We start from the raw sequence: 23945 nt of genomic DNA, 5'->3' as shown, positions 1-23945 counted from the left end.
GTGAGCCACGCGCAGCCCTGAGTCCCGTCACCTGGCCGAGCCCCCCGGGCCTTGCCTCCCTCGCCCCCCTCGGGCCTGCGACCTCTCGGGCGGCTTCCCTGCGCTACGCGGGGCGGGAGCGCCACGACCTGGCTGGCTGCGTCTCTCCCCGGCGCCGGAGAGCAGACCCCATGGGCACGGTGGTCTCGGGCCCGATGGGAGCGCACAGTCCGACCGCCGGGCCCGGGAGGTGGAGGAGGGAAGAGGCATCCGGGCCCGGCCCGGTCCCCCCCGGGCACTGGAGGTGACACAGCGGGGAGGTGTCGTGGGAGCCGCGGGGGAAGAAACCCCAGCAGCCAGGCAGGTGGGTGGCGGTGCAGGCACCCCGGGGGACTGGGCGCACTTGTCGCCAACTTGTCATTCCAATTGCGGGACACGTTGGTCCCGGGCATCCTTTGGCAAAGGGGCCAGCGTGTTACCCAGAGGTCCCTTTCAACACCTCCGCGCCCCACCCCCCACCCCCGATGAGCGGCGTCCTCCACCCCCCCCCCACTCACGCACACTTTCTACAGTTGCGCTTTTCACAGTTTCCCATCCCGCCTCGCCCCGTGCCTCGCCATGATAGGCGCCGTCAGTCCCTCTGTCCACCCCTGTATCCGTCCTCTTCTGTGGATGCCTCCCACGGTCCATCGCACACCTCAGTCTCCTTCCCGCCCCATCTTGGACACCCTTGTCCGCCAGGGATTTGCTCTGTGATCAGAGGTGTCCCCTCTCGAGGCCAAGCGGTCAGCCGGTGCGCCGCGCACACCTGCTGGGGCACACTGGCTTCAACCGGACGACCCCCCTGCACCGGTGCGGAGGAGCCGCGGCGGCCGTGGGTCTCCGGGTGCTTCCCGTGCCCGCCGGAAGTTTCCTCGGAGTCCTTGCTTTTGCGTGTGTGTGCGTGTGGGTGTGGGTGTGGGTGTGTGTGGAGGGGTGGAGGTCGGGGTGGGAGAGGGATGGAGGACGGCGGTGGCCTTTGGTGCCGTGGGCGGCTCTAGCGGTGGAAGAGGAAGCCGCGTTGGCACGGTAGCGGCGGCGGCGAATCGGGACGCAGAGAATCAAGGGCCTGCGCGACCCTGACGTTAGGCACGCTGGGGTCCTGCGGGTGCGGGTGTCGGTGCCACCTGGAGTCTGTGGGCGACCCTCCCGGACAATGGGATGTATAGCGACCCTAGGCGTGGCAGCTTGGTTTCTGCCGGTGTTGCAAAAGGGGAGGATTTCTGGAGTGTGGATAGAGTGAGCCAGAGCCTGTGTGTGTGTGTGTGTGTGTGTGTGTGTGTGTGCGCGCGCGCGCGGGGGGGGGGGGTTGGGGGCTGGTGGCAGGGGCGGGGGCGCGAGGCGGTGCCGAGGGAAGGGGAGGAGCGTGTGGGTGGCAGCGGCGAGTTGGTGCGTGGATGCGTTCCTTGCAGTGAATCGGGAGACTCGAGCGAGGCGAGCGTGGTTAAAGAGAAGAAGGGCAAAGCAGGTGTGTGGGCGGGCGCGGATGGGCCCTTGGCTCCCGGGCGGAGTTTTGTCCCTTGTCCCCAGGGCGAGCGAGCCAGGGAGGAGGAAGGGAATGTGCGGCAGGGGCGGGGACGGGATGGGGCGTGGGCGGGCCCCCAGAGAGGAGCAGAGGTGGCTTTGGCCAGGTGCTCTGAAGCTGGGAGAGAGGAAGCTTCGCAGGGAGAGAAGAAGCGTAGCGCGCAGTTGGCGCTGCGGGGCCAAAAGGGGATGGCGCGTTGCATGGGCCGGGAATCGAACCCGGGCCTCCCGCGTGGCAGGCGAGAATTCTACCACTGAACCACCCATGCACCCACGGACGTGGTCCACAGAGGGCTTCCCCAGCGGCGCCGGCCGCCTCCGTTGCCGGTCCCCACCAGTAGTGAGCGTGAGCGTCTACCCCGTGGGAGCAGGAGGCGGGCGGTCTGCAAGACAGGCTCCAGGCACGCGGAGAGCCAGCCCCTGGGGCGCGGCGCGGGCCTCCGGGCAGAGGAAGGCAAGGAGGCGGACTGGGCTCATCCTGTGCTTTGTCCCTCGTCCAGGGCCGCCGCCACAGCCTGCCCGTGTCGCCAGAGGCAGCCAGGAGCCGGACCCAGCCTGGCCAGCGCCCGAACCCCAAACAGCCGGAGCCATCTGTGGCAGGTGCAGGCAGGCGAGGGACCTTGCCTTCAGCTACTCCCAGCCCCGAGCCAAAGTCCGTTTGGCGGATGGTTTTCTCGCGCGTGCAGTGTGTGTCCCGGCGGACGGGGTGGGGAACGGACCTCTCGTGTGTGGAGCCGTGGGGCCGGGGGCGGGGATGGGTGGGCTGTGTGTGTGTGTGTGTGTGTGTGTGTGTGTTCGCGCTCGCGCCGGCGTCTGTCGGAGTTAGAGGCCAGGTAGCGCGGCGTGCGCCTCTGAGTGCGTCTGGGGCCAAGAGAGCAAAGGCCTGAGCGCGTTGGCCGGCGGCTCTCCCTAGGGGTCCGGCTCGGTGCCTTGACAGGTTGGGAGCCAGGAGGGCGATCTTGGATCCGGGAGGAACGCTGGGGCGGAGTGGCCGGCCGGCGGCCTCCCCGAGCCAGGAGATGCGCTGTGGCGCCCGGCTGGATGGCCTGGGGGGGTCTAGGGCTTCCGCTCCCTGCTCCCTGCAGCCACCTTCCCGGCTTGGACTCGTGAGCCAGGCCCACAGAAGGGAGGGGTCCACGCCGCCGGCTGGCCAGCAGACGGCCGGGCTGTATGGCTCCCGGGAGGCAGGCAGGCAGGCAGGCAGGTAGGTGTGGCCAGGGGAAGGCCCCCAGGTGGAGGATCGTGTGGGCCGCCTCGGGAGGGTGTGGAGAGAATGGACTAGGGCCGGGGGGGAAAAGCACGGGGTGACGGTGGGGTGGGTGCGTGTTCCCGGTGGCGGCGGAAGCGGACGGCTGGCCGTAAGAAAGAGCCAGGCGCTGTCCAGCGGCCACGAGTGGGAGCGGGAAGCGCGGGGAGCTTTGCAGCCTGGGCTGGTCCGCGAGTGCCGGGGTGACGAGGGCAGGGGCGGGAATAGGCGAGAAGGAGGACCAAAGAGCCTCCAGAAAGCAGCAGGTGCGAAGTCAGCGAAGCCCGCGGGTGTGGGAAAGGCGCTCGAGTCGCCGGGGAGTGCGTGTGTGCGCGCACGCGCGCGCGCGCTCCGAGCCCGAGGCGGCGAGGGTGGAGGGGCTGGAGCTCGGTCCTGGGCAGCGTGTGCTCGGGTGCGAGGCGGGCCGCGGCGGCGAGAGGGTGTGGTCCAGGCCCGGGTGGCGTGGCTGCTGTGTGGGGCGGGCCAAAAGGTGGGCGTGTCAGGAGTGGGATTCGAACCCACGCCTCCAGGGGAGACTGCGACCTGAACGCAGCGCCTTAGACCGCTCGGCCATCCTGACGGCGGGTGTGGGCGCGTCGCCGCTGGCCTGGCTGGGACGCGGCGCTAACGCTGGTGTCCTTGGCCGTCGTGGCGCCTGGCTGGCGGCTGTGTGGGTGCGCAAGGGGCGAGACACGCGCGGCGGCCCCGGAGGAGCACCGCCAGCCGCCTCGCCGCCGCCGCCGCCGCCGCCGCCGCCAGCGCGGCTCCCGTCGCTGTCGCACCCCCACCCCCAGCTCCCTGCAGGCCCCGTCCAGCGTCGGCGCCCCTTGCCCTGCTCCCCACCCCGCCTTCCTCGCCCTCGCCCTCGCCCTCGCCCTGGCCCTCGCAGCCCCGCTTGCCGTCTGGGGCCTTTTCTCCCGGCGCGATGCCCGCCTGGCAGACGAGAGAGAGGCAGCGCTCGTTGGGAGTACTGAGCGCCGTCCGGGTCCGTGTGTGGGCCCGGGTGCGGGTGGACTCCGAGTCGAGTCGGGGCCGGGGGCTGCCGTGCGGGAGAGGGGGCCGAAGCGGGGGTGGGGTCGGGTGGGGCGTGGCCCGGGCCGGGCGCCCGTGCAGGGCAGGGCGTCGAGGGCAGGCAGGGGCAGGCGTGGGGAGGCAGCCGGAGAGGGGTCGGGCGGGCGCCCGGGTGGCCGGCCGCCGCCGTCCTCGTTAGTATAGTGGTGAGTATCCCCGCCTGTCACGCGGGAGACCGGGGTTCGATTCCCCGACGGGGAGGCAAGACGGCCCTTTTTGGTGGCCTGCGCAGCTCCGCGTCCCACCTCTTGCTCCCGAGGGAGGGGCAGGGGCGCTTCTTCTCGGCCGTCCGTCGTCCGGCCGGCGGCGCGTGCCCGGCCTGCCCACCGTCCACCGGCCCCAGCCCTTTGCGTGGCTCGAGGCCGGACGCTGGGTCGCCACCGCGCAGCCGGGGCCTCGTGCGGTCCCCGCGGCAGCCACAGCGAGCTCCTTGGCGACGTGCCGCCCAGCCGCGCAGCCGCGCAGCCGCCCATCCGCCGTGGGTGTGGGTCGGGTGGGAGGCAGATGGGTCCGGTCCCGTGTGGATGCGGGAGGTGGTGTGTGTGGCCTGGCGGCCGCCCCCTCTGCTCCTTCCCGCGCGGGGCCGGGCCGCTAGCTGCGGGCCGCGGAGGACGCGGAAGACGCCGGGCCGGGGGCGTGGCGGGGCTCCCCAGCCGACCTCCGAGGGCCCGAGAGCGGCCAGATGGCCAGAGCGCCCTCCAGAGGCGGGCGGCGGTGGGCGCCGGGCGCCGGGCGCAGGGCGGGCAGGTGGGCGGGCGGGCGTGCCCGGCGACCGGCCGGCGCAGCGGAGTGGGAGGGGCGAGGCTGGGGCTCCGGGTGGCCGGAGCCCGTGGTGGCCGGAGCCCCGTGGTGGCCGGGCAGAGCTGCGGCCGGCCGGGACGTCGGGGCAGGGTTTGCGCCGGGCGGCGGCGGCGGCGAGAGGGCGCCAAGGCGAGAAGGCGCCGGAGCGCACCCTGGGCCGGCCGCGTCGGGCCGGCCCGGGCCGTGCAGCGTTGGTGGTATAGTGGTGAGCATAGCTGCCTTCCAAGCAGTTGACCCGGGTTCGATTCCCGGCCAACGCAGCCGGCCGACCTTTTGCGCCCCTCCGGGGCCCTCCTGGCCAGGCCCGCCGGGCGCTGGCAGTGGGGGACGGCGTGCCGGCCGCTGGGCGCTGGGCGCTGGGCACGTGGCCCGAGGCGGCCGGCGTGCGGGTGCGAGGGCGTCCGGCGCGCAGCGTTTTGCGGGTGCTGCCAGCGGGCCGGGTGGACTGCGTGGGGCCCGCGGGCGGCTGGACGTGCAGAGGCAGGGGCCTCGGGGCCCAAGCGGAGCCGCGTGGGTGGAATGGAGGCGCTGGGTCCAGGGGGGTGCAGGCCAGGCGCACAGCCTGTCGCTCCCTGGTGGTCTAGTGGTTAGGATTCGGCGCTCTCACCGCCGCGGCCCGGGTTCGATTCCCGGTCAGGGAAGCCTTTCTTCTTCCTCTGGCCCTCCGGGGCCTCCCCTCCCGGCCTGCCAGGCCGAGCCACCCACCGTCCGGTCCCCAGTGCACCCGCGCACCACCCCCTTTTAGCCCACGCCGGCACGCCAGGCCACAGGTGGCTAGCTTGTCGTTGGCCCCGCCGCCGCCACGACGACGACGACGACGACGACGACGGCGGCGGCCGCGGCGGTGTGCACACAAGGCCACCTGCCACGCCCCCACGGGCAGCCCAAGCCTCGCCCTGCCACCTCGGCCCGTCCGAGCCTTTTGGCCTGGCTGGCCCTCTGGAGGCCCTGGCATCGCCTCTCCCCTTCGCCCCCCCGCGCACGCGCTCGCCTCCTCCTTCGCTTCCACAGCCCGAGACGCGAGTGGCCGGGGCGACCTCTGTCCCCCGCCGGGACCACCAGTGTGCGCAGAGGCCCCGGCCCCCCGAGTGTGCTCGGACCCCCACCGCCCCCGCCGGTGGCGCTCCTAGCTGGCCAGGCTGACGAGCCATCCCGTCCTCCCTCCCGAGGTGCCCGCGGTGGCGGTGCTGGGCGCGGGGGGCAGGTGAGCCACGCGCAGCCCTGAGTCCCGTCACCTGGCCGAGCCCCCCGGGCCTTGCCTCCCTCGCCCCCCTCGGGCCTGCGACCTCTCGGGCGGCTTCCCTGCGCTACGCGGGGCGGGAGCGCCACGACCTGGCTGGCTGCGTCTCTCCCCGGCGCCGGAGAGCAGACCCCATGGGCACGGTGGTCTCGGGCCCGATGGGAGCGCACAGTCCGACCGCCGGGCCCGGGAGGTGGAGGAGGGAAGAGGCATCCGGGCCCGGCCCGGTCCCCCCCGGGCACTGGAGGTGACACAGCGGGGAGGTGTCGTGGGAGCCGCGGGGGAAGAAACCCCAGCAGCCAGGCAGGTGGGTGGCGGTGCAGGCACCCCGGGGGACTGGGCGCACTTGTCGCCAACTTGTCATTCCAATTGCGGGACACGTTGGTCCCGGGCATCCTTTGGCAAAGGGGCCAGCGTGTTACCCAGAGGTCCCTTTCAACACCTCCGCGCCCCACCCCCCACCCCCGATGAGCGGCGTCCTCCACCCCCCCCCCCACTCACGCACACTTTCTACAGTTGCGCTTTTCACAGTTTCCCATCCCGCCTCGCCCCGTGCCTCGCCATGATAGGCGCCGTCAGTCCCTCTGTCCACCCCTGTATCCGTCCTCTTCTGTGGATGCCTCCCACGGTCCATCGCACACCTCAGTCTCCTTCCCGCCCCATCTTGGACACCCTTGTCCGCCAGGGATTTGCTCTGTGATCAGAGGTGTCCCCTCTCGAGGCCAAGCGGTCAGCCGGTGCGCCGCGCACACCTGCTGGGGCACACTGGCTTCAACCGGACGACCCCCCTGCACCGGTGCGGAGGAGCCGCGGCGGCCGTGGGTCTCCGGGTGCTTCCCGTGCCCGCCGGAAGTTTCCTCGGAGTCCTTGCTTTTGCGTGTGTGTGCGTGTGGGTGTGGGTGTGGGTGTGTGTGGAGGGGTGGAGGTCGGGGTGGGAGAGGGATGGAGGACGGCGGTGGCCTTTGGTGCCGTGGGCGGCTCTAGCGGTGGAAGAGGAAGCCGCGTTGGCACGGTAGCGGCGGCGGCGAATCGGGACGCAGAGAATCAAGGGCCTGCGCGACCCTGACGTTAGGCACGCTGGGGTCCTGCGGGTGCGGGTGTCGGTGCCACCTGGAGTCTGTGGGCGACCCTCCCGGACAATGGGATGTATAGCGACCCTAGGCGTGGCAGCTTGGTTTCTGCCGGTGTTGCAAAAGGGGAGGATTTCTGGAGTGTGGATAGAGTGAGCCAGAGCCTGTGTGTGTGTGTGTGTGTGTGTGTGTGTGTGTGCGCGCGCGCGCGGGGGGGGGGGGTTGGGGGCTGGTGGCAGGGGCGGGGGCGCGAGGCGGTGCCGAGGGAAGGGGAGGAGCGTGTGGGTGGCAGCGGCGAGTTGGTGCGTGGATGCGTTCCTTGCAGTGAATCGGGAGACTCGAGCGAGGCGAGCGTGGTTAAAGAGAAGAAGGGCAAAGCAGGTGTGTGGGCGGGCGCGGATGGGCCCTTGGCTCCCGGGCGGAGTTTTGTCCCTTGTCCCCAGGGCGAGCGAGCCAGGGAGGAGGAAGGGAATGTGCGGCAGGGGCGGGGACGGGATGGGGCGTGGGCGGGCCCCCAGAGAGGAGCAGAGGTGGCTTTGGCCAGGTGCTCTGAAGCTGGGAGAGAGGAAGCTTCGCAGGGAGAGAAGAAGCGTAGCGCGCAGTTGGCGCTGCGGGGCCAAAAGGGGATGGCGCGTTGCATGGGCCGGGAATCGAACCCGGGCCTCCCGCGTGGCAGGCGAGAATTCTACCACTGAACCACCCATGCACCCACGGACGTGGTCCACAGAGGGCTTCCCCAGCGGCGCCGGCCGCCTCCGTTGCCGGTCCCCACCAGTAGTGAGCGTGAGCGTCTACCCCGTGGGAGCAGGAGGCGGGCGGTCTGCAAGACAGGCTCCAGGCACGCGGAGAGCCAGCCCCTGGGGCGCGGCGCGGGCCTCCGGGCAGAGGAAGGCAAGGAGGCGGACTGGGCTCATCCTGTGCTTTGTCCCTCGTCCAGGGCCGCCGCCACAGCCTGCCCGTGTCGCCAGAGGCAGCCAGGAGCCGGACCCAGCCTGGCCAGCGCCCGAACCCCAAACAGCCGGAGCCATCTGTGGCAGGTGCAGGCAGGCGAGGGACCTTGCCTTCAGCTACTCCCAGCCCCGAGCCAAAGTCCGTTTGGCGGATGGTTTTCTCGCGCGTGCAGTGTGTGTCCCGGCGGACGGGGTGGGGAACGGACCTCTCGTGTGTGGAGCCGTGGGGCCGGGGGCGGGGATGGGTGGGCTGTGTGTGTGTGTGTGTGTGTGTGTGTGTGTGTGTTCGCGCTCGCGCCGGCGTCTGTCGGAGTTAGAGGCCAGGTAGCGCGGCGTGCGCCTCTGAGTGCGTCTGGGGCCAAGAGAGCAAAGGCCTGAGCGCGTTGGCCGGCGGCTCTCCCTAGGGGTCCGGCTCGGTGCCTTGACAGGTTGGGAGCCAGGAGGGCGATCTTGGATCCGGGAGGAACGCTGGGGCGGAGTGGCCGGCCGGCGGCCTCCCCGAGCCAGGAGATGCGCTGTGGCGCCCGGCTGGATGGCCTGGGGGGGTCTAGGGCTTCCGCTCCCTGCTCCCTGCAGCCACCTTCCCGGCTTGGACTCGTGAGCCAGGCCCACAGAAGGGAGGGGTCCACGCCGCCGGCTGGCCAGCAGACGGCCGGGCTGTATGGCTCCCGGGAGGCAGGCAGGCAGGCAGGCAGGTAGGTGTGGCCAGGGGAAGGCCCCCAGGTGGAGGATCGTGTGGGCCGCCTCGGGAGGGTGTGGAGAGAATGGACTAGGGCCGGGGGGGAAAAGCACGGGGTGACGGTGGGGTGGGTGCGTGTTCCCGGTGGCGGCGGAAGCGGACGGCTGGCCGTAAGAAAGAGCCAGGCGCTGTCCAGCGGCCACGAGTGGGAGCGGGAAGCGCGGGGAGCTTTGCAGCCTGGGCTGGTCCGCGAGTGCCGGGGTGACGAGGGCAGGGGCGGGAATAGGCGAGAAGGAGGACCAAAGAGCCTCCAGAAAGCAGCAGGTGCGAAGTCAGCGAAGCCCGCGGGTGTGGGAAAGGCGCTCGAGTCGCCGGGGAGTGCGTGTGTGCGCGCACGCGCGCGCGCGCTCCGAGCCCGAGGCGGCGAGGGTGGAGGGGCTGGAGCTCGGTCCTGGGCAGCGTGTGCTCGGGTGCGAGGCGGGCCGCGGCGGCGAGAGGGTGTGGTCCAGGCCCGGGTGGCGTGGCTGCTGTGTGGGGCGGGCCAAAAGGTGGGCGTGTCAGGAGTGGGATTCGAACCCACGCCTCCAGGGGAGACTGCGACCTGAACGCAGCGCCTTAGACCGCTCGGCCATCCTGACGGCGGGTGTGGGCGCGTCGCCGCTGGCCTGGCTGGGACGCGGCGCTAACGCTGGTGTCCTTGGCCGTCGTGGCGCCTGGCTGGCGGCTGTGTGGGTGCGCAAGGGGCGAGACACGCGCGGCGGCCCCGGAGGAGCACCGCCAGCCGCCTCGCCGCCGCCGCCGCCGCCGCCGCCGCCAGCGCGGCTCCCGTCGCTGTCGCACCCCCACCCCCAGCTCCCTGCAGGCCCCGTCCAGCGTCGGCGCCCCTTGCCCTGCTCCCCACCCCGCCTTCCTCGCCCTCGCCCTCGCCCTCGCCCTGGCCCTCGCAGCCCCGCTTGCCGTCTGGGGCCTTTTCTCCCGGCGCGATGCCCGCCTGGCAGACGAGAGAGAGGCAGCGCTCGTTGGGAGTACTGAGCGCCGTCCGGGTCCGTGTGTGGGCCCGGGTGCGGGTGGACTCCGAGTCGAGTCGGGGCCGGGGGCTGCCGTGCGGGAGAGGGGGCCGAAGCGGGGGTGGGGTCGGGTGGGGCGTGGCCCGGGCCGGGCGCCCGTGCAGGGCAGGGCGTCGAGGGCAGGCAGGGGCAGGCGTGGGGAGGCAGCCGGAGAGGGGTCGGGCGGGCGCCCGGGTGGCCGGCCGCCGCCGTCCTCGTTAGTATAGTGGTGAGTATCCCCGCCTGTCACGCGGGAGACCGGGGTTCGATTCCCCGACGGGGAGGCAAGACGCCCTTTTTGGTGGCCTGCGCAGCTCCGGGTCCCACCTCTTGCTCCCGAGGGAGGGGCAGGGGCGCTTCTTCTCGGCCGTCCGTCGTCCGGCCGGCGGCGCGTGCCCGGCCTGCCCACCGTCCACCGGCCCCAGCCCTTTGCGTGGCTCGAGGCCGGACGCTGGGTCGCCACCGCGCAGCCGGGGCCTCGTGCGGTCCCCGCGGCAGCCACAGCGAGCTCCTTGGCGACGTGCCGCCCAGCCGCGCAGCCGCGCAGCCGCCCATCCGCCGTGGGTGTGGGTCGGGTGGGAGGCAGATGGGTCCGGTCCCGTGTGGATGCGGGAGGTGGTGTGTGTGGCCTGGCGGCCGCCCCCTCTGCTCCTTCCCGCGCGGGGCCGGGCCGCTAGCTGCGGGCCGCGGAGGACGCGGAAGACGCCGGGCCGGGGGCGTGGCGGGGCTCCCCAGCCGACCTCCGAGGGCCCGAGAGCGGCCAGATGGCCAGAGCGCCCTCCAGAGGCGGGCGGCGGTGGGCGTCGGGCGCCGGGCGCCGGGCGCAGGGCGGGCAGGTGGGCGGGCGGGCGTGCCCGGCGACCGGCCGGCGCAGCGGAGTGGGAGGGGCGAGGCTGGGGCTCCGGGTGGCCGGAGCCCGTGGTGGCCGGAGCCCCGTGGTGGCCGGGCAGAGCTGCGGCCGGCCGGGACGTCGGGGCAGGGTTTGCGCCGGGCGGCGGCAGCGGCGGCGGCGGCGAGAGGGCGCCAAGGCGAGAAGGCGCCGGAGCGCACCCTGGGCCGGCCGCGTCGGGCCGGCCCGGGCCGTGCAGCGTTGGTGGTATAGTGGTGAGCATAGCTGCCTTCCAAGCAGTTGACCCGGGTTCGATTCCCGGCCAACGCAGCCGGCCGACCTTTTGCGCCCCTCCGGGGCCCTCCTGGCCAGGCCCGCCGGGCGCTGGCAGTGGGGGACGGCGTGCCGGCCGCTGGGCGCTGGGCGCTGGGCACGTGGCCCGAGGCGGCCGGCGTGCGGGTGCGAGGGCGTCCGGCGCGCAGCGTTTTGCGGGTGCTGCCAGCGGGCCGGGTGGACTGCGTGGGGCCCGCGGGCGGCTGGACGTGCAGAGGCAGGGGCCTCGGGGCCCAAGCGGAGCCGCGTGGGTGGAATGGAGGCGCTGGGTCCAGGGGGGTGCAGGCCAGGCGCACAGCCTGTCGCTCCCTGGTGGTCTAGTGGTTAGGATTCGGCGCTCTCACCGCCGCGGCCCGGGTTCGATTCCCGGTCAGGGAAGCCTTTCTTCTTCCTCTGGCCCTCCGGGGCCTCCCCTCCCGGCCTGCCAGGCCGAGCCACCCACCGTCCGGTCCCCAGTGCACCCGCGCACCACCCCCTTTTAGCCCACGCCGGCACGCCAGGCCACAGGTGGCTAGCTTGTCGTTGGCCCCGCCGCCGCCACGACGACGACGACGACGACGACGACGGCGGCGGCCGCGGCGGTGTGCACACAAGGCCACCTGCCACGCCCCCACGGGCAGCCCAAGCCTCGCCCTGCCACCTCGGCCCGTCCGAGCCTTTTGGCCTGGCTGGCCCTCTGGAGGCCCTGGCATCGCCTCTCCCCTTCGCCCCCCCGCGCACGCGCTCGCCTCCTCCTTCGCTTCCACAGCCCGAGACGCGAGTGGCCGGGGCGACCTCTGTCCCCCGCCGGGACCACCAGTGTGCGCAGAGGCCCCGGCCCCCCGAGTGTGCTCGGACCCCCACCGCCCCCGCCGGTGGCGCTCCTAGCTGGCCAGGCTGACGAGCCATCCCGTCCTCCCTCCCGAGGTGCCCGCGGTGGCGGTGCTGGGCGCGGGGGGCAGGTGAGCCACGCGCAGCCCTGAGTCCCGTCACCTGGCCGAGCCCCCCGGGCCTTGCCTCCCTCGCCCCCCTCGGGCCTGCGACCTCTCGGGCGGCTTCCCTGCGCTACGCGGGGCGGGAGCGCCACGACCTGGCTGGCTGCGTCTCTCCCCGGCGCCGGAGAGCAGACCCCATGGGCACGGTGGTCTCGGGCCCGATGGGAGCGCACAGTCCGACCGCCGGGCCCGGGAGGTGGAGGAGGGAAGAGGCATCCGGGCCCGGCCCGGTCCCCCCCGGGCACTGGAGGTGACACAGCGGGGAGGTGTCGTGGGAGCCGCGGGGGAAGAAACCCCAGCAGCCAGGCAGGTGGGTGGCGGTGCAGGCACCCCGGGGGACTGGGCGCACTTGTCGCCAACTTGTCATTCCAATTGCGGGACACGTTGGTCCCGGGCATCCTTTGGCAAAGGGGCCAGCGTGTTACCCAGAGGTCCCTTTCAACACCTCCGCGCCCCACCCCCCACCCCCGATGAGCGGCGTCCTCCACCCCCCCCCCACTCACGCACACTTTCTACAGTTGCGCTTTTCACAGTTTCCCATCCCGCCTCGCCCCGTGCCTCGCCATGATAGGCGCCGTCAGTCCCTCTGTCCACCCCTGTATCCGTCCTCTTCTGTGGATGCCTCCCACGGTCCATCGCACACCTCAGTCTCCTTCCCGCCCCATCTTGGACACCCTTGTCCGCCAGGGATTTGCTCTGTGATCAGAGGTGTCCCCTCTCGAGGCCAAGCGGTCAGCCGGTGCGCCGCGCACACCTGCTGGGGCACACTGGCTTCAACCGGACGACCCCCCTGCACCGGTGCGGAGGAGCCGCGGCGGCCGTGGGTCTCCGGGTGCTTCCCGTGCCCGCCGGAAGTTTCCTCGGAGTCCTTGCTTTTGCGTGTGTGTGCGTGTGGGTGTGGGTGTGGGTGTGTGTGGAGGGGTGGAGGTCGGGGTGGGAGAGGGATGGAGGACGGCGGTGGCCTTTGGTGCCGTGGGCGGCTCTAGCGGTGGAAGAGGAAGCCGCGTTGGCACGGTAGCGGCGGCGGCGAATCGGGACGCAGAGAATCAAGGGCCTGCGCGACCCTGACGTTAGGCACGCTGGGGTCCTGCGGGTGCGGGTGTCGGTGCCACCTGGAGTCTGTGGGCGACCCTCCCGGACAATGGGATGTATAGCGACCCTAGGCGTGGCAGCTTGGTTTCTGCCGGTGTTGCAAAAGGGGAGGATTTCTGGAGTGTGGATAGAGTGAGCCAGAGCCTGTGTGTGTGTGTGTGTGTGTGTGTGTGTGTGTGCGCGCGCGCGCGGGGGGGGGGGGTTGGGGGCTGGTGGCAGGGGCGGGGGCGCGAGGCGGTGCCGAGGGAAGGGGAGGAGCGTGTGGGTGGCAGCGGCGAGTTGGTGCGTGGATGCGTTCCTTGCAGTGAATCGGGAGACTCGAGCGAGGCGAGCGTGGTTAAAGAGAAGAAGGGCAAAGCAGGTGTGTGGGCGGGCGCGGATGGGCCCTTGGCTCCCGGGCGGAGTTTTGTCCCTTGTCCCCAGGGCGAGCGAGCCAGGGAGGAGGAAGGGAATGTGCGGCAGGGGCGGGGACGGGATGGGGCGTGGGCGGGCCCCCAGAGAGGAGCAGAGGTGGCTTTGGCCAGGTGCTCTGAAGCTGGGAGAGAGGAAGCTTCGCAGGGAGAGAAGAAGCGTAGCGCGCAGTTGGCGCTGCGGGGCCAAAAGGGGATGGCGCGTTGCATGGGCCGGGAATCGAACCCGGGCCTCCCGCGTGGCAGGCGAGAATTCTACCACTGAACCACCCATGCACCCACGGACGTGGTCCACAGAGGGCTTCCCCAGCGGCGCCGGCCGCCTCCGTTGCCGGTCCCCACCAGTAGTGAGCGTGAGCGTCTACCCCGTGGGAGCAGGAGGCGGGCGGTCTGCAAGACAGGCTCCAGGCACGCGGAGAGCCAGCCCCTGGGGCGCGGCGCGGGCCTCCGGGCAGAGGAAGGCAAGGAGGCGGACTGGGCTCATCCTGTGCTTTGTCCCTCGTCCAGGGCCGCCGCCACAGCCTGCCCGTGTCGCCAGAGGCAGCCAGGAGCCGGACCCAGCCTGGCCAGCGCCCGAACCCCAAACAGCCGGAGCCATCTGTGGCAGGTGCAGGCAGGCGAGGGACCTTGCCTTCAGCTACTCCCAGCCCCGAGCCAAAGTCCGTTTGGCGGATGGTTTTCTCGCGCGTGCAGTGTGTGTCCCGGCGGACGGGGTGGGGAACGGACCTCTCGTGTGTGGAGCCGTGGGGCCGGGGGCGGGGATGGGTGGGCTGTGTGTGTGTGTGTGTGTGTGTGTGTGTGTGTTCGCGCTCGCGCCGGCGTCTGTCGGAGTTAGAGGCCAGGTAGCGCGGCGTGCGCCTCTGAGTGCGTCTGGGGCCAAGAGAGCAAAGGCCTGAGCGCGTTGGCCGGCGGCTCTCCCTAGGGGTCCGGCTCGGTGCCTTGACAGGTTGGGAGCCAGGAGGGCGATCTTGGATCCGGGAGGAACGCTGGGGCGGAGTGGCCGGCCGGCGGCCTCCCCGAGCCAGGAGATGCGCTGTGGCGCCCGGCTGGATGGCCTGGGGGGGTCTAGGGCTTCCGCTCCCTGCTCCCTGCAGCCACCTTCCCGGCTTGGACTCGTGAGCCAGGCCCACAGAAGGGAGGGGTCCACGCCGCCGGCTGGCCAGCAGACGGCCGGGCTGTATGGCTCCCGGGAGGCAGGCAGGCAGGCAGGCAGGCAGGTAGGTGTGGCCAGGGGAAGGCCCCCAGGTGGAGGATCGTGTGGGCCGCCTCGGGAGGGTGTGGAGAGAATGGACTAGGGCCGGGGGGGAAAAGCACGGGGTGACGGTGGGGTGGGTGCGTGTTCCCGGTGGCGGCGGAAGCGGACGGCTGGCCGTAAGAAAGAGCCAGGCGCTGTCCAGCGGCCACGAGTGGGAGCGGGAAGCGCGGGGAGCTTTGCAGCCTGGGCTGGTCCGCGAGTGCCGGGGTGACGAGGGCAGGGGCGGGAATAGGCGAGAAGGAGGACCAAAGAGCCTCCAGAAAGCAGCAGGTGCGAAGTCAGCGAAGCCCGCGGGTGTGGGAAAGGCGCTCGAGTCGCCGGGGAGTGCGTGTGTGCGCGCACGCGCGCGCGCGCTCCGAGCCCGAGGCGGCGAGGGTGGAGGGGCTGGAGCTCGGTCCTGGGCAGCGTGTGCTCGGGTGCGAGGCGGGCCGCGGCGGCGAGAGGGTGTGGTCCAGGCCCGGGTGGCGTGGCTGCTGTGTGGGGCGGGCCAAAAGGTGGGCGTGTCAGGAGTGGGATTCGAACCCACGCCTCCAGGGGAGACTGCGACCTGAACGCAGCGCCTTAGACCGCTCGGCCATCCTGACGGCGGGTGTGGGCGCGTCGCCGCTGGCCTGGCTGGGACGCGGCGCTAACGCTGGTGTCCTTGGCCGTCGTGGCGCCTGGCTGGCGGCTGTGTGGGTGCGCAAGGGGCGAGACACGCGCGGCGGCCCCGGAGGAGCACCGCCAGCCGCCTCGCCGCCGCCGCCGCCGCCGCCGCCGCCAGCGCGGCTCCCGTCGCTGTCGCACCCCCACCCCCAGCTCCCTGCAGGCCCCGTCCAGCGTCGGCGCCCCTTGCCCTGCTCCCCACCCCGCCTTCCTCGCCCTCGCCCTCGCCCTCGCCCTGGCCCTCGCAGCCCCGCTTGCCGTCTGGGGCCTTTTCTCCCGGCGCGATGCCCGCCTGGCAGACGAGAGAGAGGCAGCGCTCGTTGGGAGTACTGAGCGCCGTCCGGGTCCGTGTGTGGGCCCGGGTGCGGGTGGACTCCGAGTCGAGTCGGGGCCGGGGGCTGCCGTGCGGGAGAGGGGGCCGAAGCGGGGGTGGGGTCGGGTGGGGCGTGGCCCGGGCCGGGCGCCCGTGCAGGGCAGGGCGTCGAGGGCAGGCAGGGGCAGGCGTGGGGAGGCAGCCGGAGAGGGGTCGGGCGGGCGCCCGGGTGGCCGGCCGCCGCCGTCCTCGTTAGTATAGTGGTGAGTATCCCCGCCTGTCACGCGGGAGACCGGGGTTCGATTCCCCGACGGGGAGGCAAGACGCCCTTTTTGGTGGCCTGCGCAGCTCCGCGTCCCACCTCTTGCTCCCGAGGGAGGGGCAGGGGCGCTTCTTCTCGGCCGTCCGTCGTCCGGCCGGCGGCGCGTGCCCGGCCTGCCCACCGTCCACCGGCCCCAGCCCTTTGCGTGGCTCGAGGCCGGACGCTGGGTCGCCACCGCGCAGCCGGGGCCTCGTGCGGTCCCCGCGGCAGCCACAGCGAGCTCCTTGGCGACGTGCCGCCCAGCCGCGCAGCCGCGCAGCCGCCCATCCGCCGTGGGTGTGGGTCGGGTGGGAGGCAGATGGGTCCGGTCCCGTGTGGATGCGGGAGGTGGTGTGTGTGGCCTGGCGGCCGCCCCCTCTGCTCCTTCCCGCGCGGGGCCGGGCCGCTAGCTGCGGGCCGCGGAGGACGCGGAAGACGCCGGGCCGGGGGCGTGGCGGGGCTCCCCAGCCGACCTCCGAGGGCCCGAGAGCGGCCAGATGGCCAGAGCGCCCTCCAGAGGCGGGCGGCGGTGGGCGTCGGGCGCCGGGCGCCGGGCGCAGGGCGGGCAGGTGGGCGGGCGGGCGTGCCCGGCGACCGGCCGGCGCAGCGGAGTGGGAGGGGCGAGGCTGGGGCTCCGGGTGGCCGGAGCCCGTGGTGGCCGGAGCCCCGTGGTGGCCGGGCAGAGCTGCGGCCGGCCGGGACGTCGGGGCAGGGTTTGCGCCGGGCGGCGGCGGCGGCGGCGGCGGCGAGAGGGCGCCAAGGCGAGAAGGCGCCGGAGCGCACCCTGGGCCGGCCGCGTCGGGCCGGCCCGGGCCGTGCAGCGTTGGTGGTATAGTGGTGAGCATAGCTGCCTTCCAAGCAGTTGACCCGGGTTCGATTCCCGGCCAACGCAGCCGGCCGACCTTTTGCGCCCCTCCGGGGCCCTCCTGGCCAGGCCCGCCGGGCGCTGGCAGTGGGGGACGGCGTGCCGGCCGCTGGGCGCTGGGCGCTGGGCACGTGGCCCGAGGCGGCCGGCGTGCGGGTGCGAGGGCGTCCGGCGCGCAGCGTTTTGCGGGTGCTGCCAGCGGGCCGGGTGGACTGCGTGGGGCCCGCGGGCGGCTGGACGTGCAGAGGCAGGGGCCTCGGGGCCCAAGCGGAGCCGCGTGGGTGGAATGGAGGCGCTGGGTCCAGGGGGGTGCAGGCCAGGCGCACAGCCTGTCGCTCCCTGGTGGTCTAGTGGTTAGGATTCGGCGCTCTCACCGCCGCGGCCCGGGTTCGATTCCCGGTCAGGGAAGCCTTTCTTCTTCCTCTGGCCCTCCGGGGCCTCCCCTCCCGGCCTGCCAGGCCGAGCCACCCACCGTCCGGTCCCCAGTGCACCCGCGCACCACCCCCTTTTAGCCCACGCCGGCACGCCAGGCCACAGGTGGCTAGCTTGTCGTTGGCCCCGCCGCCGCCACGACGACGACGACGACGACGACGACGACGGCGGCGGCCGCGGCGGTGTGCACACAAGGCCACCTGCCACGCCCCCACGGGCAGCCCAAGCCTCGCCCTGCCACCTCGGCCCGTCCGAGCCTTTTGGCCTGGCTGGCCCTCTGGAGGCCCTGGCATCGCCTCTCCCCTTCGCCCCCCCGCGCACGCGCTCGCCTCCTCCTTCGCTTCCACAGCCCGAGACGCGAGTGGCCGGGGTGACCTCTGTCCCCCGCCGGGACCACCAGTGTGCGCAGAGGCCCCGGCCCCCCGAGTGTGCTCGGACCCCCACCGCCCCCGCCGGTGGCGCTCCTAGCTGGCCAGGCTGACGAGCCATCCCGTCCTCCCTCCCGAGGTGCCCGCGGTGGCGGTGCTGGGCGCGGGGGGCAGGTGAGCCACGCGCAGCCCTGAGTCCCGTCACCTGGCCGAGCCCCCCGGGCCTTGCCTCCCTCGCCCCCCTCGGGCCTGCGACCTCTCGGGCGGCTTCCCTGCGCTACGCGGGGCGGGAGCGCCACGACCTGGCTGGCTGCGTCTCTCCCCGGCGCCGGAGAGCAGACCCCATGGGCACGGTGGTCTCGGGCCCGATGGGAGCGCACAGTCCGACCGCCGGGCCCGGGAGGTGGAGGAGGGAAGAGGCATCCGGGCCCGGCCCGGTCCCCCCCGGGCACTGGAGGTGACACAGCGGGGAGGTGTCGTGGGAGCCGCGGGGGAAGAAACCCCAGCAGCCAGGCAGGTGGGTGGCGGTGCAGGCACCCCGGGGGACTGGGCGCACTTGTCGCCAACTTGTCATTCCAATTGCGGGACACGTTGGTCCCGGGCATCCTTTGGCAAAGGGGCCAGCGTGTTACCCAGAGGTCCCTTTCAACACCTCCGCGCCCCACCCCCCACCCCCGATGAGCGGCGTCCTCCACCCCCCCCCCACTCACGCACACTTTCTACAGTTGCGCTTTTCACAGTTTCCCATCCCGCCTCGCCCCGTGCCTCGCCATGATAGGCGCCGTCAGTCCCTCTGTCCACCCCTGTATCCGTCCTCTTCTGTGGATGCCTCCCACGGTCCATCGCACACCTCAGTCTCCTTCCCGCCCCATCTTGGACACCCTTGTCCGCCAGGGATTTGCTCTGTGATCAGAGGTGTCCCCTCTCGAGGCCAAGCGGTCAGCCGGTGCGCCGCGCACACCTGCTGGGGCACACTGGCTTCAACCGGACGACCCCCCTGCACCGGTGCGGAGGAGCCGCGGCGGCCGTGGGTCTCCGGGTGCTTCCCGTGCCCGCCGGAAGTTTCCTCGGAGTCCTTGCTTTTGCGTGTGTGTGCGTGTGGGTGTGGGTGTGGGTGTGTGTGGAGGGGTGGAGGTCGGGGTGGGAGAGGGATGGAGGACGGCGGTGGCCTTTGGTGCCGTGGGCGGCTCTAGCGGTGGAAGAGGAAGCCGCGTTGGCACGGTAGCGGCGGCGGCGAATCGGGACGCAGAGAATCAAGGGCCTGCGCGACCCTGACGTTAGGCACGCTGGGGTCCTGCGGGTGCGGGTGTCGGTGCCACCTGGAGTCTGTGGGCGACCCTCCCGGACAATGGGATGTATAGCGACCCTAGGCGTGGCAGCTTGGTTTCTGCCGGTGTTGCAAAAGGGGAGGATTTCTGGAGTGTGGATAGAGTGAGCCAGAGCCTGTGTGTGTGTGTGTGTGTGTGTGTGTGTGTGTGCGCGCGCGCGCGGGGGGGGGGGGTTGGGGGCTGGTGGCAGGGGCGGGGGCGCGAGGCGGTGCCGAGGGAAGGGGAGGAGCGTGTGGGTGGCAGCGGCGAGTTGGTGCGTGGATGCGTTCCTTGCAGTGAATCGGGAGACTCGAGCGAGGCGAGCGTGGTTAAAGAGAAGAAGGGCAAAGCAGGTGTGTGGGCGGGCGCGGATGGGCCCTTGGCTCCCGGGCGGAGTTTTGTCCCTTGTCCCCAGGGCGAGCGAGCCAGGGAGGAGGAAGGGAATGTGCGGCAGGGGCGGGGACGGGATGGGGCGTGGGCGGGCCCCCAGAGAGGAGCAGAGGTGGCTTTGGCCAGGTGCTCTGAAGCTGGGAGAGAGGAAGCTTCGCAGGGAGAGAAGAAGCGTAGCGCGCAGTTGGCGCTGCGGGGCCAAAAGGGGATGGCGCGTTGCATGGGCCGGGAATCGAACCCGGGCCTCCCGCGTGGCAGGCGAGAATTCTACCACTGAACCACCCATGCACCCACGGACGTGGTCCACAGAGGGCTTCCCCAGCGGCGCCGGCCGCCTCCGTTGCCGGTCCCCACCAGTAGTGAGCGTGAGCGTCTACCCCGTGGGAGCAGGAGGCGGGCGGTCTGCAAGACAGGCTCCAGGCACGCGGAGAGCCAGCCCCTGGGGCGCGGCGCGGGCCTCCGGGCAGAGGAAGGCAAGGAGGCGGACTGGGCTCATCCTGTGCTTTGTCCCTCGTCCAGGGCCGCCGCCACAGCCTGCCCGTGTCGCCAGAGGCAGCCAGGAGCCGGACCCAGCCTGGCCAGCGCCCGAACCCCAAACAGCCGGAGCCATCTGTGGCAGGTGCAGGCAGGCGAGGGACCTTGCCTTCAGCTACTCCCAGCCCCGAGCCAAAGTCCGTTTGGCGGATGGTTTTCTCGCGCGTGCAGTGTGTGTCCCGGCGGACGGGGTGGGGAACGGACCTCTCGTGTGTGGAGCCGTGGGGCCGGGGGCGGGGATGGGTGGGCTGTGTGTGTGTGTGTGTGTGTGTGTGTGTGTGTGTTCGCGCTCGCGCCGGCGTCTGTCGGAGTTAGAGGCCAGGTAGCGCGGCGTGCGCCTCTGAGTGCGTCTGGGGCCAAGAGAGCAAAGGCCTGAGCGCGTTGGCCGGCGGCTCTCCCTAGGGGTCCGGCTCGGTGCCTTGACAGGTTGGGAGCCAGGAGGGCGATCTTGGATCCGGGAGGAACGCTGGGGCGGAGTGGCCGGCCGGCGGCCTCCCCGAGCCAGGAGATGCGCTGTGGCGCCCGGCTGGATGGCCTGGGGGGGTCTAGGGCTTCCGCTCCCTGCTCCCTGCAGCCACCTTCCCGGCTTGGACTCGTGAGCCAGGCCCACAGAAGGGAGGGGTCCACGCTGCCGGCTGGCCAGCAGACGGCCGGGCTGTATGGCTCCCGGGAGGCAGGCAGGCAGGCAGGCAGGTAGGTGTGGCCAGGGGAAGGCCCCCAGGTGGAGGATCGTGTGGGCCGCCTCGGGAGGGTGTGGAGAGAATGGACTAGGGCCGGGGGGGAAAAGCACGGGGTGACGGTGGGGTGGGTGCGTGTTCCCGGTGGCGGCGGAAGCGGACGGCTGGCCGTAAGAAAGAGCCAGGCGCTGTCCAGCGGCCACGAGTGGGAGCGGGAAGCGCGGGGAGCTTTGCAGCCTGGGCTGGTCCGCGAGTGCCGGGGTGACGAGGGCAGGGGCGGGAATAGGCGAGAAGGAGGACCAAAGAGCCTCCAGAAAGCAGCAGGTGCGAAGTCAGCGAAGCCCGCGGGTGTGGGAAAGGCGCTCGAGTCGCCGGGGAGTGCGTGTGTGCGCGCACGCGCGCGCGCGCTCCGAGCCCGAGGCGGCGAGGGTGGAGGGGCTGGAGCTCGGTCCTGGGCAGCGTGTGCTCGGGTGCGAGGCGGGCCGCGGCGGCGAGAGGGTGTGGTCCAGGCCCGGGTGGCGTGGCTGCTGTGTGGGGCGGGCCAAAAGGTGGGCGTGTCAGGAGTGGGATTCGAACCCACGCCTCCAGGGGAGACTGCGACCTGAACGCAGCGCCTTAGACCGCTCGGCCATCCTGACGGCGGGTGTGGGCGCGTCGCCGCTGGCCTGGCTGGGACGCGGCGCTAACGCTGGTGTCCTTGGCCGTCGTGGCGCCTGGCTGGCGGCTGTGTGGGTGCGCAAGGGGCGAGACACGCGCGGCGGCCCCGGAGGAGCACCGCCAGCCGCCTCGCCGCCGCCGCCGCCGCCGCCGCCGCCAGCGCGGCTCCCGTCGCTGTCGCACCCCCACCCCCAGCTCCCTGCAGGCCCCGTCCAGCGTCGGCGCCCCTTGCCCTGCTCCCCACCCCGCCTTCCTCGCCCTCGCCCTCGCCCTCGCCCTGGCCCTCGCAGCCCCGCTTGCCGTCTGGGGCCTTTTCTCCCGGCGCGATGCCCGCCTGGCAGACGAGAGAGAGGCAGCGCTCGTTGGGAGTACTGAGCGCCGTCCGGGTCCGTGTGTGGGCCCGGGTGCGGGTGGACTCCGAGTCGAGTCGGGGCCGGGGGCTGCCGTGCGGGAGAGGGGGCCGAAGCGGGGGTGGGGTCGGGTGGGGCGTGGCCCGGGCCGGGCGCCCGTGCAGGGCAGGGCGTCGAGGGCAGGCAGGGGCAGGCGTGGGGAGGCAGCCGGAGAGGGGTCGGGCGGGCGCCCGGGTGGCCGGCCGCCGCCGTCCTCGTTAGTATAGTGGTGAGTATCCCCGCCTGTCACGCGGGAGACCGGGGTTCGATTCCCCGACGGGGAGGCAAGACGGCCCTTTTTGGTGGCCTGCGCAGCTCCGCGTCCCACCTCTTGCTCCCGAGGGAGGGGCAGGGGCGCTTCTTCTCGGCCGTCCGTCGTCCGGCCGGCGGCGCGTGCCCGGCCTGCCCACCGTCCACCGGCCCCAGCCCTTTGCGTGGCTCGAGGCCGGACGCTGGGTCGCCACCGCGCAGCCGGGGCCTCGTGCGGTCCCCGCGGCAGCCACAGCGAGCTCCTTGGCGACGTGCCGCCCAGCCGCGCAGCCGCGCAGCCGCCCATCCGCCGTGGGTGTGGGTCGGGTGGGAGGCAGATGGGTCCGGTCCCGTGTGGATGCGGGAGGTGGTGTGTGTGGCCTGGCGGCCGCCCCCTCTGCTCCTTCCCGCGCGGGGCCGGGCCGCTAGCTGCGGGCCGCGGAGGACGCGGAAGACGCCGGGCCGGGGGCGTGGCGGGGCTCCCCAGCCGACCTCCGAGGGCCCGAGAGCGGCCAGATGGCCAGAGCGCCCTCCAGAGGCGGGCGGCGGTGGGCGCCGGGCGCCGGGCGCAGGGCGGGCAGGTGGGCGGGCGGGCGTGCCCGGCGACCGGCCGGCGCAGCGGAGTGGGAGGGGCGAGGCTGGGGCTCCGGGTGGCCGGAGCCCGTGGTGGCCGGAGCCCCGTGGTGGCCGGGCAGAGCTGCGGCCGGCCGGGACGTCGGGGCAGGGTTTGCGCCGGGCGGCGGCGGCGGCGAGAGGGCGCCAAGGCGAGAAGGCGCCGGAGCGCACCCTGGGCCGGCCGCGTCGGGCCGGCCCGGGCCGTGCAGCGTTGGTGGTATAGTGGTGAGCATAGCTGCCTTCCAAGCAGTTGACCCGGGTTCGATTCCCGGCCAACGCAGCCGGCCGACCTTTTGCGCCCCTCCGGGGCCCTCCTGGCCAGGCCCGCCGGGCGCTGGCAGTGGGGGACGGCGTGCCGGCCGCTGGGCGCTGGGCGCTGGGCACGTGGCCCGAGGCGGCCGGCGTGCGGGTGCGAGGGCGTCCGGCGCGCAGCGTTTTGCGGGTGCTGCCAGCGGGCCGGGTGGACTGCGTGGGGCCCGCGGGCGGCTGGACGTGCAGAGGCAGGGGCCTCGGGGCCCAAGCGGAGCCGCGTGGGTGGAATGGAGGCGCTGGGTCCAGGGGGGTGCAGGCCAGGCGCACAGCCTGTCGCTCCCTGGTGGTCTAGTGGTTAGGATTCGGCGCTCTCACCGCCGCGGCCCGGGTTCGATTCCCGGTCAGGGAAGCCTTTCTTCTTCCTCTGGCCCTCCGGGGCCTCCCCTCCCGGCCTGCCAGGCCGAGCCACCCACCGTCCGGTCCCCAGTGCACCCGCGCACCACCCCCTTTTAGCCCACGCCGGCACGCCAGGCCACAGGTGGCTAGCTTGTCGTTGGCCCCGCCGCCGCCACGACGACGACGACGACGACGACGACGGCGGCGGCCGCGGCGGTGTGCACACAAGGCCACCTGCCACGCCCCCACGGGCAGCCCAAGCCTCGCCCTGCCACCTCGGCCCGTCCGAGCCTTTTGGCCTGGCTGGCCCTCTGGAGGCCCTGGCATCGCCTCTCCCCTTCGCCCCCCCGCGCACGCGCTCGCCTCCTCCTTCGCTTCCACAGCCCGAGACGCGAGTGGCCGGGGCGACCTCTGTCCCCCGCCGGGACCACCAGTGTGCGCAGAGGCCCCGGCCCCCCGAGTGTGCTCGGACCCCCACCGCCCCCGCCGGTGGCGCTCCTAGCTGGCCAGGCTGACGAGCCATCCCGTCCTCCCTCCCGAGGTGCCCGCGGTGGCGGTGCTGGGCGCGGGGGGCAGGTGAGCCACGCGCAGCCCTGAGTCCCGTCACCTGGCCGAGCCCCCCGGGCCTTGCCTCCCTCGCCCCCCTCGGGCCTGCGACCTCTCGGGCGGCTTCCCTGCGCTACGCGGGGCGGGAGCGCCACGACCTGGCTGGCTGCGTCTCTCCCCGGCGCCGGAGAGCAGACCCCATGGGCACGGTGGTCTCGGGCCCGATGGGAGCGCACAGTCCGACCGCCGGGCCCGGGAGGTGGAGGAGGGAAGAGGCATCCGGGCCCGGCCCGGTCCCCCCCGGGCACTGGAGGTGACACAGCGGGGAGGTGTCGTGGGAGCCGCGGGGGAAGAAACCCCAGCAGCCAGGCAGGTGGGTGGCGGTGCAGGCACCCCGGGGGACTGGGCGCACTTGTCGCCAACTTGTCATTCCAATTGCGGGACACGTTGGTCCCGGGCATCCTTTGGCAA

At 73.0% G+C, this 23945-nt stretch overlaps 20 non-coding genes across 20 annotated transcripts; 12 read left to right on the top strand and 8 right to left on the bottom strand.

Annotated features, from left to right (window-relative positions):
- Positions 1-1740: 1740 nt before the first annotated feature.
- TRNAG-GCC (transfer RNA glycine (anticodon GCC)) lies at positions 1741-1811 on the bottom strand. The gene has a single exon. It is a non-coding gene; the product is annotated as a tRNA-Gly (tRNA).
- Positions 1812-3285: 1474 nt separating this feature from the next.
- TRNAL-CAG (transfer RNA leucine (anticodon CAG)) lies at positions 3286-3368 on the bottom strand. Its single transcript has one exon. It is a non-coding gene; the product is annotated as a tRNA-Leu (tRNA).
- A 620-nt stretch (positions 3369-3988) lies between these two features.
- TRNAD-GUC (transfer RNA aspartic acid (anticodon GUC)) lies at positions 3989-4060 on the top strand. The gene has a single exon. It is a non-coding gene; the product is annotated as a tRNA-Asp (tRNA).
- Positions 4061-4848: 788 nt separating this feature from the next.
- On the top strand, positions 4849-4920 carry TRNAG-UCC (transfer RNA glycine (anticodon UCC)). Its single transcript has one exon. It is a non-coding gene; the product is annotated as a tRNA-Gly (tRNA).
- Positions 4921-5229: 309 nt separating this feature from the next.
- TRNAE-CUC (transfer RNA glutamic acid (anticodon CUC)) lies at positions 5230-5301 on the top strand. Its single transcript has one exon. It is a non-coding gene; the product is annotated as a tRNA-Glu (tRNA).
- Positions 5302-7605: 2304 nt separating this feature from the next.
- TRNAG-GCC (transfer RNA glycine (anticodon GCC)) lies at positions 7606-7676 on the bottom strand. Its single transcript has one exon. It is a non-coding gene; the product is annotated as a tRNA-Gly (tRNA).
- A 1478-nt stretch (positions 7677-9154) lies between these two features.
- On the bottom strand, positions 9155-9237 carry TRNAL-CAG (transfer RNA leucine (anticodon CAG)). The gene has a single exon. It is a non-coding gene; the product is annotated as a tRNA-Leu (tRNA).
- A 620-nt stretch (positions 9238-9857) lies between these two features.
- Positions 9858-9929, top strand: TRNAD-GUC (transfer RNA aspartic acid (anticodon GUC)). The gene has a single exon. It is a non-coding gene; the product is annotated as a tRNA-Asp (tRNA).
- Positions 9930-10732: 803 nt separating this feature from the next.
- On the top strand, positions 10733-10804 carry TRNAG-UCC (transfer RNA glycine (anticodon UCC)). Its single transcript has one exon. It is a non-coding gene; the product is annotated as a tRNA-Gly (tRNA).
- A 309-nt stretch (positions 10805-11113) lies between these two features.
- TRNAE-CUC (transfer RNA glutamic acid (anticodon CUC)) lies at positions 11114-11185 on the top strand. Its single transcript has one exon. It is a non-coding gene; the product is annotated as a tRNA-Glu (tRNA).
- A 2303-nt stretch (positions 11186-13488) lies between these two features.
- TRNAG-GCC (transfer RNA glycine (anticodon GCC)) lies at positions 13489-13559 on the bottom strand. Its single transcript has one exon. It is a non-coding gene; the product is annotated as a tRNA-Gly (tRNA).
- A 1480-nt stretch (positions 13560-15039) lies between these two features.
- On the bottom strand, positions 15040-15122 carry TRNAL-CAG (transfer RNA leucine (anticodon CAG)). The gene has a single exon. It is a non-coding gene; the product is annotated as a tRNA-Leu (tRNA).
- Positions 15123-15742: 620 nt separating this feature from the next.
- TRNAD-GUC (transfer RNA aspartic acid (anticodon GUC)) lies at positions 15743-15814 on the top strand. Its single transcript has one exon. It is a non-coding gene; the product is annotated as a tRNA-Asp (tRNA).
- An 803-nt stretch (positions 15815-16617) lies between these two features.
- TRNAG-UCC (transfer RNA glycine (anticodon UCC)) lies at positions 16618-16689 on the top strand. Its single transcript has one exon. It is a non-coding gene; the product is annotated as a tRNA-Gly (tRNA).
- Positions 16690-16998: 309 nt separating this feature from the next.
- On the top strand, positions 16999-17070 carry TRNAE-CUC (transfer RNA glutamic acid (anticodon CUC)). The gene has a single exon. It is a non-coding gene; the product is annotated as a tRNA-Glu (tRNA).
- Positions 17071-19376: 2306 nt separating this feature from the next.
- Positions 19377-19447, bottom strand: TRNAG-GCC (transfer RNA glycine (anticodon GCC)). Its single transcript has one exon. It is a non-coding gene; the product is annotated as a tRNA-Gly (tRNA).
- A 1478-nt stretch (positions 19448-20925) lies between these two features.
- On the bottom strand, positions 20926-21008 carry TRNAL-CAG (transfer RNA leucine (anticodon CAG)). Its single transcript has one exon. It is a non-coding gene; the product is annotated as a tRNA-Leu (tRNA).
- A 620-nt stretch (positions 21009-21628) lies between these two features.
- Positions 21629-21700, top strand: TRNAD-GUC (transfer RNA aspartic acid (anticodon GUC)). Its single transcript has one exon. It is a non-coding gene; the product is annotated as a tRNA-Asp (tRNA).
- A 788-nt stretch (positions 21701-22488) lies between these two features.
- Positions 22489-22560, top strand: TRNAG-UCC (transfer RNA glycine (anticodon UCC)). The gene has a single exon. It is a non-coding gene; the product is annotated as a tRNA-Gly (tRNA).
- Positions 22561-22869: 309 nt separating this feature from the next.
- Positions 22870-22941, top strand: TRNAE-CUC (transfer RNA glutamic acid (anticodon CUC)). The gene has a single exon. It is a non-coding gene; the product is annotated as a tRNA-Glu (tRNA).
- Positions 22942-23945: the final 1004 nt, after the last annotated feature.

Source organism: Neofelis nebulosa, chromosome 15 (assembly GCF_028018385.1).
Source record: "Neofelis nebulosa isolate mNeoNeb1 chromosome 15, mNeoNeb1.pri, whole genome shotgun sequence".
NCBI lineage: Eukaryota > Metazoa > Chordata > Mammalia > Carnivora > Felidae > Neofelis > Neofelis nebulosa.
Note: the sequence above shows the minus strand (reverse complement) of the source record. Positions and strands in the feature narration are given on the sequence as shown.